This window comes from Rhinolophus ferrumequinum, chromosome 12 (assembly GCF_004115265.2).
Source record: "Rhinolophus ferrumequinum isolate MPI-CBG mRhiFer1 chromosome 12, mRhiFer1_v1.p, whole genome shotgun sequence".
Lineage (NCBI taxonomy): Eukaryota > Metazoa > Chordata > Mammalia > Chiroptera > Rhinolophidae > Rhinolophus > Rhinolophus ferrumequinum.
Genome location: NC_046295.1, coordinates 49482746 through 49496624, shown reverse-complemented (window position 1 = coordinate 49496624; position 13879 = coordinate 49482746).

Genomic DNA, 13879 nt, shown 5'->3' with positions numbered 1-13879 from the left:
TGCAAAATAGCACATCAAAGGAACCCAGTGGAGTACGTAGACCATACGTGATTGTTTCCCTTTGTGTCTTGTTTCTCTTTCTTTCACTCAACAGATGTTTATTGAACATCTACTAAGTGCCAGGAGCATGCTGGGCATTGAGTTCTTTGATTCCCTGAGTTTGCGCTAGATAGAATTTTGGCTTCAGGGCTGAACTTCTGAAGGACTAGTGTTTGATCCATTCAGCTCACTGGCACTGACTAGGGAAGAGTGGAGTTCAGAGCTTTACCACAAGGTTTTAGTTAAGAAACCAAGTTGAAATCTTAGTGACATGGCAAGGTTCGGTGATTGCCATCCAAAACCAGATGTAAGGGCTAGAGATGGGTCTGGCAGACACGTTCAGTGTTTGGAAGCTGGAGCAAAACTTTGAAATTCCATCTGGAAAAAGTTGTGCCTCTACAGGAAACAGAATGGATTTGGGTATACAGACACCCTAAAAACTGAAGTGAAATGGGGCTCATTTCCTTGCGACTCCAGCCCCCATCACTAGTTTCATATGTCCTACAGATGTGAGACCAAGTACTTGAAAATATTCAAAGTCAATAAATTATTTACAACAAGAAAGCATGTATTTCACCCAAGCCAAACGTTTAGCCTTTTCAGTACATCTTTCCTCAGTTACCTCTCGATGAACTTGGTCAACTGAGTGAACTCTCAAATGGTCAGCATATTTGAAGTTGTTCAATATATATTATTTGTGGATCATGACATGAAATAAATACTTAGAAGAAAGACTGGGTAGAGAGAGGTGAAAAAGTACAGAAAATTTATCTCGTGAGAAATTAAGTTATTATTCATTTTTCTTCCTTTATTCCTTAAGACCCTAGGCTCAAGGGACTTGCTATTATAAATCGCAACTAAATAGTGGTTCCTATTTGCTGTATATTTTTGAAGTGCCAGGACTTTATGTGGCTTATTATTAACTTTAGTCCTGATTATTAATAGCTGTCTTTCATGAATACAAAACTTGATGTTGTTTCATTGGAAAGCAATGTGCCATAGTAGAAAGGATAGGGTCATTGTGATCAGTCAGACTTGAGTCCCTATCTTGGCTCTATAACTCTGAGTACATTATTGAACATCTTTAGCCACAGTTAATTATTCTCCATTGTTTCCCCCATTTTTCAAATAAGTAAACTGGATCTGTATAGAGTTTGGCCACCTGCCCAAGGTCACACAGCTAGCTGATAGAAGAGCAATAGATATAGTTATCTTCTGTCAGTGAAAGCCTGTACTTTCCCACACGCTCTTATGCTGTCCAGATGTTAGGGAGCTCACAGATCACGGAGGGACGGGAAACACCCTCCCTTCACACGTGAGAAAGTGGGGATTCAGAGAGGGTGAACTGGCTGCTCCAGTTATAGCAGGCATCAGAACTACAGCCCAGGCATCTGCCCCCACAGAGGGCACAAGAGGGGCATAAATGGAAAAAAACGAATAGTTCACCAATATTTCACCTTCATTTTTTCATTTTCTGGCTCTGTAATGGAACATAAGTCAGGATAAGGTCTGGATTAGATCCATTCTCTAGGTTTCCAATATATCACATTTCTATGAGATTTATGGATGTTTTCTCCTGGGCTGGAACACACGCTGGTGGATTATTTGGTCATGTTTACATTTTTCTCTTATCTCGGCAGCATCTTCTGGGTCTCTAGCTCCCTGGTCTGCTCTCCCGGATAAGCTTTTGCCATTTGACTCTTTTCATTGTCCAGAACTTTCCCCTCACCTTCTCTGTACCTTCATCATTTTGTTTGTTATCACTTACCTGGTTTCTGCCAGAATGGCTATTTGTGTAATTCTCCACCTTTTGTTTTCTGCTTAGCACAAAGATTATCTCCTAAATAGTTGTGCACACTGGGGATCAGCATTTGTAATCCTTATCTCTCCCTTGAGAGAAATACTTCTTTCTCTAGGCTCTCAATCCGGATCTCAGTTAGTCTTTTCTCTCCTATTAGCAAATGTTTTCCTGGAGTTTTGAATTTTCAGCAGTTTTGAGGAACGTTTCCAGTAGATCATCTATAACGCAGAAAACATTTTTACTCTGAGCCCCAGAACTGTATTTTGTGGAATTTTCTTTTTAAAAACAGAACAAAGAGCAGTTGCAACTGCCAGTTCCTTGGCTCTAAGTTTCCTTTAAGGCCCTAAATGGTAACCAGACACTGACTCAAATTCCGTGGCCCCCATGGCCACCCTCCCCTTTTCTCTTTTCCTCTTGAGGTTCATTATTTTCTCCAAATTAAAACGTTCTGGTTGGAATGAGTGAGAATAAAGAGACAGGGCAGCAGGGAACTCTAGTTGTGCAGAGAGATTATGTCTTGGGGAGGCCTTTCTCACTGGTCTCTGATATGATGAATTGGCTGAAAGGAACATGCCTTTGGAGCTGGAGGAGATTGGTTTTGAAAGGAAGTCTGCTCTCGTTACCCATGACAGTTGGGTTTTAAAAACAATTTCTTCGAATATTTGAGACAATACAGAGGTTTTGGCTTTATCCAAGTATGAAGCTGTTAGTCATTTGTTGGTTCATTTGCTCATTCTTCCATTCATTCTGCAGATGTTGATTGCATGGCTACTATGCATCAGGCACTGTACCAGGCTTTGAAGCTGCAGGGTAAGCAAAAGCAGACTGGGTCCTGCTCTCTCAGGTCTTCAACGGAGGGAGGGTGACAGATATTAAGTGAACAATCACATGCATAAGTAAACATCTACAAACTGAGATAGGTGTGCTGAAGGAGAGGAGGGTCTTTCCAAGCCAGATAACAGAAGAGTCCCACCTAGGCTAGGCCAGGGTGTGTATGAGGTCTGACAATTAAGTTTGTGAACTCATCCTAGAAAAAGTGTTACATACCCCATTGCTGAATATCACTACGGTCACCTTCGAAGTACACCCCTTGGGAAGCTATGCACCGACGCCAGCACCTAGTCCATTCTTCAAAGCAATTTTGGAACTCTTTCTGGAATGGCCATCAGAGCTGTCTTCCTATTACCTTTGATGTCCTGAATGTCATCAAAATGTCTTCCTTTCGATATTTCCTTTATCTTTGGGTAAAGAAAGAAGTCATCGGGGGCCAGATCAGGTGAGTAGGGAGGGTGTTCCAACACAGTTATTTGTTTAGTGGCTAAAAACTCCCTCACAGACAGTGCCGTGTGAGTCGGTACATTGTTGTGATGCAAGAGCCATGAATTGTTGGCGAAAAGTTCAGGTCGCGTAACTTTTTCCTACAGCCTTTCAGCACTTCCAAATAGTAAACTTGGTTAACTGTGTGTCCAGTTGGTACAAATTCATAATGAATAATCCCTCTGATATCAAGAAAGGTTAGCAACATTGTTGCAGCAAGGTCGCGAACTTAATTGTCCTACCTTGCACTCTTGTGTGTGTGTCAGGGCAGGCACTCTCCTGAAGAAGAGACTTGTGAGCTCAGATGTGAGACGTGAGCCAGGTTTGGGCATGCTTTTAGTGGTGCACATTCCCATTCCTGACAGAGGGAATGACACATACAAAGGCCAGATGGAGGAATTAGCCTGGTGCCTAAGAAGAAAAGAACCCAGGCCAGAGAGGCTGGGTTTCGGGACGTGAGCGGGAGTGTGGAGCGACGGTAACCTGAAGGGTAGCCGGAGCCCAGTTATAGACCAGGCTGGGAGATTTAGTGTGTAGCCTGAGCACTACTGATAGATTCTACGATGGGAAATGACATGATTAAATTTGCATTTTGAGACGATCACTCCTGTTTCAGTGTAGGGAATATATGTTCAGATGGCCAATCATTCATTCATGCAATATTATCTGCCCTCCAACAGGGCCAGGACTTGGAATACAACGGTGAGAAAGAGATGGTCCCTGTTCTGTCAGAAATTGCAATTTGATGGGTGAGGAAAGATAAACAAACACATGGATTAAGAGGAAATGATAACTTTCAATGGTAGTAAGTGCAATGAAAAAAAACAACCACAGGCGATCTGGATGACAGCGTGGGAACGCCGGTGGCAGGGGATGCTACCATCGCCAGTCTACTGAGTGTTCAGGGAAGACCTCTGAGCGGAGGTGAGGTTTTTCTCTTGACGTGCAGCTTTCCTCCCTTTCTTGGAGTCTCATTTTGCCTAGAGCAGATCCGATCACCTTTCTAGCCCTTCAAGAGCTTGTCCTTAGGTGCCGACTCTGTAAATGGACTCCTGGATCCCCTAGCCCTCCCCAGTTTTCCTTGGCTTTGATGTAATCATGGAGCATGTGAGCTTGAGGGAAGTTTCAACATCATCTGACTCAACTGCCATTTTACAGACAACAAGGCAGAAGCTCGAAGAGGTTCTGTGAGAAGGTTAGTGAGTACCCCATCCGAGTATCCAGACCATCCACCTTGGGGCCAGAGCCCTCCGCCCCACAATCTAGTCTTCTTGGTAAAGGAGAGCCACAGCTGTGCTCTTTGAAGCCACGAAGGCTGTTCCCAAAGCACTTTTCATCCCTGGGAGCATAGGAGACTCCAAATACCTACAGAAAGTGATTAATGGTCCTTTTTGTCCCCTGGCATCTCCTCATGCAAAAACTCTTGGACAGGAACCAATTTAATTTAGACTCTAGAAAGTGCTACTTTATTTTCAACCTGGCTTATATTAATGATATTTTTAAAATGCCCCAAAGCTCTGAAGCATATTTAAAACCATGAAATAGCATTATAACAAAGCACTTGCCATTTGCAGAGTTGCATGGAATGCAAAGTCCACTAAGGAAAAAAAAAAGAATTCTGTCTTTCCCTTTGGTTTCCTTAAGATTTCAAACTCAATAAGAATTTCTTGTTTAAGATTTATAAAATCTTAAAAAAATATATTTTTTCCATATTGAGTCTTATTGGTTAAGGTTTAATCTAGAATATAGTTTTCATGGGTGAGTTGAAAATCCCTCTGGGAATCATGGAATAATATAATCTGAAATAACACGTCCTGAGCTGGTTATAATTAAAGTTCTTTTATATTAGGTCTCTTACTTAGGAAACTTCTTTTCTTTTTTTTAGATATTGTTCTGGGAGAAAAATACCACTGTTTCTGAACCAACAAGGTTCAGTCAAAGCCATGGGCATGGAAGAAAGAAATAGGTGGTAATATTTATTTTGGTAGAAAACATTTTATTAATGAATTTCAGATATATCCTACTGCTAGGGAGCTTTCTTTTTTCTTTTGAATAAGGTGGATGTGTTGTGATCTCCATTTTCAGATGTAGAAATTGAAATCCAGAGAAACGAAGTAACCAAAATCGCACAGCTACACCAAAATCGTTATGACCATTAAGTATTGAGAAGACATTCTGTGTGGCATTTCAGCTTATATGAGACAGGAGCTCAGTGGAGAGGGCGCTTCATTGGGAACCAACAGTCGAGCTTGGAAATTCGTGCTTGAATATCCTTTTGGGGCTTTTGTTTCCTGTGTTTGTGCTCAAGTGATGAGAATGGCACAGGAGATTCCAAGTTACATGGGTCAGTTTGAGGAGAGCAAAAAGTTGGATCTTCCTCAGAAAAGTCATAGAAATTTGTGTACTGGGGTGCACTTAGATGCACAAGTCACAACAGTGACTTGCATAAAGCTTCAGGGGCTGAAGGTCCGACCCAGGTAACTGAGTGTATTAGTTTCCTGTGGCTGCTGTAACAACAGAAATGGCTTAAAATAACAGATATTTATTCTCTCATATTCTGGAGACCAGAAGTCTGAAATACATGTCATTGAACTAAAATCAAAGTCTAGGCAGTGCCCTGCTCCCTCCAAAGACTCTAGGGGAGAATCCATTCGTTGCATCATTCACCAGGAGCCTGTGGCTTGTGGTTGCATCACTCTTGTCTCTGGTTCCAGGGTCACATTACCTTCTCCTTTTCTGTCTGTGTCAAATTTCCCTCCACCTCCCTTTTATAAGGAAGGATACAGGTGATAGCATTTGGGGCCCACCTAGATAATCCAGGATAATCTCCCCAGTTAGGATCCTTAATTTAATCACATCTGCAAAGACCCTGTTTCCTTATAAGGTGACATTTGCACATTTGAGAGATTAGGACCTGAAATCTTTGGGGCCATTATTGAGCCTACCATACTGAGCCTGGATCCATTATACTAACGTCATATATTTATAGCTGACAAAGGAAAAGTTTACAGGCTAGAGACCAGCAGAAGAGAGCCTTCCTGATCTCCAGACTTGGGGTGAAATGTCATAATCAGTGTCTGGCACAACAAAAGACCGAGGGAAAAAGCTTAAGCAACACGAAGCTCCAGAGTGACCACACTAGCATGATTACTGCTGAGTTTGTTTATGAGAGGAAAGAAAGCAGCCATGTTGGAAGCCTCGGGTGGTTTTCATATCCTGGAAGTTATGTAGAAACAGTCAGAGAAGAATGCATTATTCAGGAGTGTAAAATGATTTCTTGTTCAAACAGACCACAAGGCTTGCATGGTTAAAATATCCTCCCGGAGAGTAGAAATGTAAAATGCCCTTCAAAGTTTATTAATGTGGCCCTCGAGGGACAAAGGAACACATCGCCCTGAGTCTCTTGTTGATTTTACCCCTTGGAGACTGGTTGTTGAGGAGGAGCCATGAAATCGAAGCATCTGGCTGTGGTAACTGAACATTGTGGTGAGGAGAGTTTCTCCTTCCTGACTTCATTCATAAGTCAGGAATGGCGGGGGATGAAGACGCCCCTGTAGTGGGAACTACACATTCATGTCCACTTACCGACATTAGATGAAAGAACAGGTACTGCATGATACCACTCCCCCCATGAATGAATGAATGAATGAATGAATGAATGAATGAATGAATAAATAGTTAGCCACTGGATCCTCTTTTGTAAATTGCTGAAGCAGCTGTAAGCATGGGCAGCAGAGAAGCTTCCAGGCAATCAACTTTACTGCCTTTCCAACACCTGAGACACAGGGATGAGGTTTTTCATTGAGATTTTCCACATGCCAGTTGAGAGCATTTCTGAGCTTCCCTTGGGCCTTGGTGGTTATTTTTAGGATAGAAAACACTTTTTTACATAACGACCACCTATCATCTCAAAGTTCTGGGACTCCCTGAAGGCCCAAATGCCTTACCTCTTTCGTCTTCTTTCCTTCTTTCTCCCTATCAAAAAGAATTCATAGGATCGAGAAAGTTCCAGAAATAGGGTTCAAGTAAATCGTCTCACCCAGACCCAGTTATCCAACCCAGCCCCGAAAGCTACTGATTCTAGACTAGAGGTACTCAAATTTAGGTTGATCATTGATTTGGCAATGTTGTAATTAAAAATAAATGGTTAGACTAGAAGATGTTTACAAGGTTTCTTCAGACGCCCCCAACTCACTGACTTAGCACTTCCATCCTGTGTCCTGTGGGACACCACGCACGCTCCACCCCCTGCTGATTCCTTTCAGGTAAATGAATAACAACAACCTTGGTGCTGACTGTCACAGGTCTGGGCAGGAGGGCGACTGTCTCACTGAACTGCCTGAGCAGACCAAGGCAGAAAGCATTTTTTCTTTTCTTTCTCTTTCTTTTTTTTTTTTTTACTTTGTCAAAGGAAACTCTGTCTAGGACAATGCGATTCCAGGGCACCACAAAGCCAAACTGAGCAGTGCTGTGGCTCCCTGCCCTGTTGGTGACAGTTTCGGACAAGACCAATTTCAAGGAGCTGGTGGGTTTGCACCCTTTGTCTTCCTCTGGGTTGCATTGTGGAAATATTGTTCCCATCCAATCCCATAAATGCCTTTTCATCTCTGCCTTTCAAAGCCCCGTTTCCCACAAAGCACCAGGATATTGAAGTGGTGTGTCTCTCACCTTGTGTAGTGGGACATTTTTACTCTCCCTGATTCCATTTCTATTAGCCTTGGTGTAGCTGATTTCGTAACCAGGCCTAGGCCATTGTGATTGGATTTGTCCAATGTCAGTCATTGACAGTGAACTCATTGAACACTTCCAAATATTTTCCATTTTTCTAGACCCCACTCCGATTCTACATTTGGAATTGAGTTGTCCCTTAAACTCCTGGTCATAAAGTGAGCTTGTACTCTCTGAGCTCCTCTTGTTCATCGGTGCACAGGTACCCCATGGCCTTGTTTCTACTGCAGCACACTGATCTGTTGGTGCTCCAAGGAATACAGAATGTTTGTCACAGATTTCCATTGTACAGGGAGCCAATTCAACTGAACCAATTCCAACTGAACCAATTCAGGAGGGACCTATATACTCCCCTTGCGAGAAATATTGGTATCTCTGGAGGGGTGTTCACAGAATGAAAAATATATTCAATGTAATTATTTTTCCACAATTTAAACTTTAAGAAAGAGACGCTAGGTTTTCCTCAACGATGAGCTAGGCAATCTTCTAGATCGATAGAGAATTGTGGATAAACAGAAAATAGAGAGACAAGATATTATATGTGCATAAGTTAAACACAGGCTGATTGTATGTCCAGTTTTCTCAGTTCTGTCCCAGTTCATACTTATTGTTCAGAAATAAACTTATTATTCAGAAATAATTATGTTTAGCACCCCTTTTTTGCTTCCCACGTGTCTTGGCGTTAAATTATATGATCATACATTAAATTATATGATGACCTTAGTTAAACAGAAGTTGAGAAACATATGTCTGATGAGACCTCCAAAACAGTTCCTGAAGTTGTTGTCACAATCAAAGTGTAATATCTGGGAGGAGAGTTTGGGTAGGAGAATGGTGTCCCTGCAAAATAAATTTCACTTTCGATCATGCATTTTTTTATGAAAGAGATCAAACATGGTTGGCTGCTTGGTGTTTATCAGTCTATTGTTTCCTGTAGCTCTAACAGATACGGAATAAAAAGGTTGACAAGAACTAAATACAGTTTTTGCAACTGAAGCATTTCCATATCATTATGAAGGGGAGTAATGGAAGCCTTGTAATAAAGAGGAGGTAGGAGCAGGGAAGCGTATTAAAAATAAATTAGGAGCCATTTCGTTTGGAAAACCTGGGTATCTACTCTTTGGTGACTCTGTTTCTTAGTTATCTTCACTTTGTCTCAATGCAGTATGAATTAAACAACTTGGTTCTAACATCCTTCTCCTGCAAGGAGAAAGGAGCAGTGCTGGAGACAAAGCCTTGTTTGGATCCTGCCTTCAGTTGGATCATACAGTGGTTCCTAGATTGTGATGTGGAGGACTTGGCTCCGCCTGTTCTAGAGAAATAATGTCTGAGTTGCTTTGCTTCACATCCAGCTACCTGGGTAACAATATGTTGTAATGTGTTGCAGTTAGTCATTAGTTTTTCAATTCATGCATGAGAAGCTATGATTTAAACAACTAAAACAACAACAACAATGGTACCAAAGCAGAATCAACGCTTACAGCCAAGCTTAAATAACCATTGCCAGTATATTCTCTTGCTATCATCTCATTTCTGGATTTTGATGTGTTAATTTCCTCCCTCCACCATTTAGTTTGTAAGCAAATGAATAAGGTGATGACCCTTTACAGCAGCTGTCCAGAAACCACTACAGCTAGTGTGAATCCTGATGGACACAGTTGCCTGGTGGGGACTCTTCCTGGTATGTTCAGAAAAACCTGCACTTTTTTTGTTTCAATTAATTTTATAGATGTTTCAAGCCGGGGCCTACATTTTTCTGTGGTAAGTTCACCACTCAATATTCCCCTGAAGGCTCACTAACCTTGGCCACGTTCATATTTTATGGGAGCTGAGCTGCACAAGCTTGATACTACCATTTGCTTTTTCTTGTCCTGAAACAATTTGCTTTTCAGGGGCCCTGGGTTTCCACCATTTGAAACTGGACTATAGAATGAGAGAAGAGAAAATTTGCTCTGTGGTTATCCTATCAGAGAGATATGCTGTCTAAAAATTGAAGAGATTAGCATTGTTTTGTTTGAGCCAACACAAGCCAAATTATCTGTCCTCTATCAACACGGTTCATAGGTTTACTTGCTTTCCCAGGAAACTGAGTCTTATTGATAAGGTTTGGAATTAAGTGCTATTTGTGTTAAAGTGAATCTTTAAAAAAGATGGCCAACTCCACTTGTATGTTATGTAGTTTTCAATATTTATCTTCATTATTCCTCTAATATATGTAGGTATTCTGTACATATTTGACCATTTTTGTGGTCTGACTCAGAGCACAGGAAATATGGACAAAGAGTAAAAGAAAACCTCTTTGAAAGTATCTCTTTTGCTTGTTCCTTGCTCTTTTGGCATATGAATACCTGAAAAGAGAAACTGACGGTTATCTGCATAGTTTGGTTCAGGATAGCAGAAAAGTTGCCCTGAATTAAACATGTCTGTCCTATTAGCCTGGCAGGGTGCTTAAAAATCCCAACCTTTGGACCACACACTCTTCACTGTGGCATGAGGGTTTCTAGGAGTTGAAATTAAAAAAACCCACAGAAGGTTATTTAACAGTTCCAACTTTTAAGTGTGTCCTTTTCTCCTCCAGAATCAGGCCTGTTGGCCAAGAATGTTGAAAACTGAATTAAGGCTTTAAAGGCCTTTGTCTAAGTACTAATCTTGGTTGGGGAGGGGGCAAGGGATGGAACCCACAGAGCACTGTGCCACCAGCAACCATGATGGCCTTGCTGCGAATTCACTCATGGATTAACCCAGTCACATAGGAAGGCCATGGGGAGCAAGCTAACACAGGAGGAGGGAAAGAGGTAAGGAAAAGAATCCCGATTGGGCCATCACATAATTTCCCCTATGTTGTCCTAAAGGAACATGGCTGGGGTTCATGAAAATCATTAGTGACTTTATCATTTACAGTTTATTTTTCAGTTTTTAACAGCCTTATTGAGCTCTGATTCACAGGCCATACCGTTTATCCACTTAAAGCAAGTAATTTAATGGTTTTTAGAGTATTCACAGAGTTGTGCAGCCATGATTTAGGACTTTGCTCATCTTTCCATCTGGCCCTTTCCTCCCTCTGTAATGTTCTTACCCCAGACAGTGGCTTAGTCCCGTCTCGCCCTTTAGGTCTTTGCTTGAATGTCACCGCTAAGGAGCTAAGTAAGAGCTTGCCCCTTAAAATACCACCCTGTTCACTGTTGTCTCTCCTCCCAGCTTTAATGTCTCTATAGCCCTAAAGCTCTCTGACATTTTCCTATTTGTTTATGGTTTGCAATCCTTGCTCTCCTAGGGCAGAGCCTTGGTGTTGTCCAGGCTGCTTCCTCAGTTCCTGGCCCCGGCCATGTTAGAAGTAGGGACTGGATGGAGGAACAAGGGAAGATGGCCACCATCTCTGCACCCTGCTGTTGGTGAAGGGGAAGTGACTGGAACAGCATCTAAAGGGAAGGGCTGGCTCACCACTAGTTACTGATGGTGAAACATCTTCCGGATGGCTGGCCCTGGAAACAGATGCTGCCATGATCACCAGGTGCTGGCCTGACACGGAGAAGGGCAAGAAAGCTGGGCCTGGGGTTCTGGGAACTTGAGTTGTAACTTTCTGTATGACCCCAAGTAATTATCTGGCAGCTCTGAGCCTCTGTAACAGGAGGACATTGGACTCTGGCTCCTAGTTCTGACACTCTGAAAATCTGACAGAATTCTCTGATCAGGCGTCATTGAACAAACACAGGTAAGGTGTACCTGGGCACACTCTATCATTAATAAATCCTGTCTCTATGGCTACCATGGCCAGGTAAAGCTGCATTTGTCTCTTCCTTCCCCTCCATCACCAACCCACAGCCTTTTGAATGGACGGAATTTTCTAATGCTTGGGGTCTTAGTCCCACATGGCAGAGAAAGGGCAAAATAAAAATTGTGCTTTGGATGTGCTATTTGAGCTAGAGCTAAAGTTGAGTAAAAGCTTTGTCTGAGTTTACAAACATACAATTAAGGCTCTTACAGTTATCTAAATCCACTTTCTTGCCTTATAATTTTATGGTTAGAAGCATTACAGTTGTTTTTAGATTTTCATTATAACTGCAGTAGCCACAGACGGAACCAAATAGTGTTTGTTTATTTGTGTAACAAATTATGCCCCTCAGCTAACTTTACTGTATAATTTGCATTGGGTGTGCATTTCGCAAAATAAGTATACATTGGTCTGAGGGTCTTCTTTTCTTCTATCTTCTTCACAAAACAGCACTGACAATAGAAAATTGAAAAATAAAATGCATGTTTTAATGCACATTCTATTTGTAAGTGTACTACACGTAATTTTATGCATGTACTACAAATAAGCCTACAGATATGAGGTCTGACAATTCAGTTCGCAAACTTGTTCCAACGATGTTGCTAACCTTTTTTGATATCAGAGGGATTATTCACTGTGAATTTGTACCAACTGGACAAACAGTTAACCAAGTTTACTATTTGGAAGTGCTGAAAAGGCTGCATGAAAAAGTTAGATGACCTGAACTTTTCGCCAACAATTCATGGCTCTTGCATCACGACAATGCACCAGCTCATACAGCACTGTCTGTGAGGGAGTTTTTAGCCAGTAAACAAATAACTGTATTGGAACACCGTCCCTACTCACCTGATCTGGCCCCCAAATGGCTTCTTTTTTTACTTGAAGATAAAGAAAATATTGAAAGGAACATTTTAATGACATTCAGGACATCGAGGATAATACGATGACAGCTCTGATGGCCATGCCAGAAAAAGAGTTCCAAAATTGCTTTGAAGGGTGGACTAGGTGCTGGCGTTGGTGCATAGCTTCCCAAGGGGAGTACTTCGAAGGTGACCGTAGTGATATTCAGCAACGAGTATGTAGCACTTTTTGTAGGATGGGTTCGCGAACTTCATTGTCTAACCATAGACGGACTAGTAGAAAGAAAATTGTACAAAGGTAACCAAATTCTAATCCCACTCTCCAAGGTTGTAGCTGGGTAAACTTGGGGAAGTCAGCATACTTCACTGAGATTTTATTCATGTTTAGCTCTCACCACAAAGCACACCCAAAACACACTTTTGATAAATTACAGATATTTTGTGTATAACCAGAAGAATAGTTCTCCTGAATTGCTATTGAGTTCAAAAACGATTGTTTCTGAAATCCCGTTGAAAATTGTGAAGTGCTTTAAAAATGCTCGCTAGAGTTGACTAGAGTGATAGGAAATGAGTGCTTTCCTTCACATCAGGTTAAAATTTGTTCCAAGGTAACTTTAAAAAAAATCTGCATGTGTGGAATTTGGGTCTCAGAATAAATAGGAATAAACCGCTTTCTATTTGTCCATTTGAGATATTCTATATGAACGAGAACAGTTATCAACTTCACTGACCATTTAGGGTCCTGGATAACAAAACCTTGAAGACTATTCATGGTTGGCGTATATTCCTTTCTGTATTCTTTTCTGGTTCTTCTCAGCAATCTACAAATTTTCATTGAGACCTCATTGCCTGTGGGTGTGTGGTGATTTTTGTCCATAGATGAATAGATGATTTTATTTTCAGATGTTACTTTTTCTTTGGTCTCATGGAACCACTTGTAACTAATCACAGAGAAATACCTGAGGCAGTGAGTGGTAAAGCTGACTTTTTAAAAAAGGAATGGAAAAATATGTGTAATATATTTAAATAATTTGAGTTGATTGGCAAATTGGGTAATGTTTTAGTTCAAAACTGACATAGGAGTTCTAGATAAATAATCAGTTCCTTACATTAAACATAGCCTATTATGTATGCCTGTTGAGATAAAATAATCACGAACTTATAACTGAAGAATAAAGTAAATACTTTACATCAAAATACTGCTTTATAGTTCATACATATAGACAAAAAAGGAGCTCTGTAATAAATGTAACTGAAAGTAACCTGATCACAAATTCCTAACTGGACAGGTTATTGTGGGTAGCCACGCTTCAGGCCTATAACTTCCCTAGTAAAAGATTTTATCTTTGGCGTCAGCAAGCC